This window comes from Octopus bimaculoides, chromosome 14, assembly GCF_001194135.2.
Source record: "Octopus bimaculoides isolate UCB-OBI-ISO-001 chromosome 14, ASM119413v2, whole genome shotgun sequence".
NCBI classification, from domain to species: Eukaryota; Metazoa; Mollusca; class Cephalopoda; order Octopoda; family Octopodidae; genus Octopus; species Octopus bimaculoides.
Genome location: NC_068994.1, coordinates 45,001,851 through 45,003,575, shown reverse-complemented (window position 1 = coordinate 45,003,575; position 1,725 = coordinate 45,001,851).

The window sequence follows — 1,725 nt, the reverse complement described above, 5'->3', positions numbered from 1 at the left end:
CCAGTGTTCAACTGGTACTTATTTTTATCAACCCCGAAAAGGATGACAGGCAGAGTTGCCTTCGACAGAACTTGAACTCAGAATGAGAAGGCAAGTGGACTGCTGCTAAGCATTTTGCCTAGCATAATCAATATTGGTTTCAAATTTTGGCACGAGGCCAGTAATGTCAATTACACTGACCCCAGTGATCAACTGGTACTTATTTTATCAACCCTGAAAGAACTAAAGGTAAAGTCAACCCTGACAGCATTTGAATTCACTGGCGTGCTAATATTAATAATAATTTCTTACTTATTAGACACAAGACCACAAAATAGGTAACATGTAATATTCACGCTTTACCTGTGGAGCACTAATGGTCGTGAATGTAGAACAGTACGTCTCAAGTAAGAGTTGAAACCAGGATTACAAACTATGGATTAGGATTGCTAAACAGTTAAGAATAACTGATGGTGACTTCTTGGGTTGAACATGGATATATGTTTTTCACAGAAAGGAAACATGAAGTTGCAGTGTTAATGTTGTTACACATAAGAACAGAGACCGGGTCAGATTCAGTTTAGTGTTGCACTTTGATGATGTGTATCAAGACACCAAAAAAAGAGAAGAAACCCCCCCACCAAAATGATGTTTGACAAACCTGCCTTGTTCATACAAAAAGCACATAATGTGTGCCAGTATATATATGTGTGTATATATACATATGTATATATGCATGAATATACATATGTATATATGTATGTGTGTATGTGTGTATATATATATATATATATATATATATATATATATATATATATATATATATATATATATATATATATATATATATATATATATCATGGTAACAACCAGGCTATTGGATGCTGTGATACCCCACTGGTCACAATGCACTTTGCATTCTTTTAGCTTTTGAATGATGCCACCCAACTAGCTAGGCAGGCAGACGAATGTTCCCCCTGAATCATCATTCTGTTGCAGGGTTACTCATTAACAGCTCAGTGGACTGGAGCAACATGAAATGAAACATTTTGCTCAAGAACACAATGCAGAGCTGGTCTGGGAATTGAAACAACAATCTCATGATTGTGATGCAACACCCCAAACCAGAAGGCCATGCACCTTCACACACACACTGCATACAGCTATACACCTTTATATATAATCATACAACAATATTTTATTGCTCTTTCTCTCTCTCTCTCTCTCATCCCCAAAACTGTTCACCCTTACTTTAATATGACATGCTTTGTCGGCTGTTGTGTCTTTACTGGATTCAAACCAAATTCCTTGTCTTTATGTCTGAGGCACGGCACATACATATAGATACAGATCGTACACATGTCTACGTACACAGAAATAGTACAGAGATATACATGTAAGATTAGATATATACAGAGACAGCGTACGGTGTATATGCTGAGACAATTAAGATAATATACAAAGTGTGTATGTGTGTGTATACATATATTATATCAACATATACATATGCAACACATTCAAGTTATTATTTATACACACACACACACAGAACATGTATGCATACTCATAGATGTATACACATTCACATACTCTCAATGACACATGTTAATACATGTTAACATATGCATTAAAACCACAATCATGTGTGTGTGTGTATGCGTTTATATACATGTGTGTGCATTTATGTCCACGTTAGTGGTCGACGTTATTTTTTAATATATATATATATATATATATATATATATA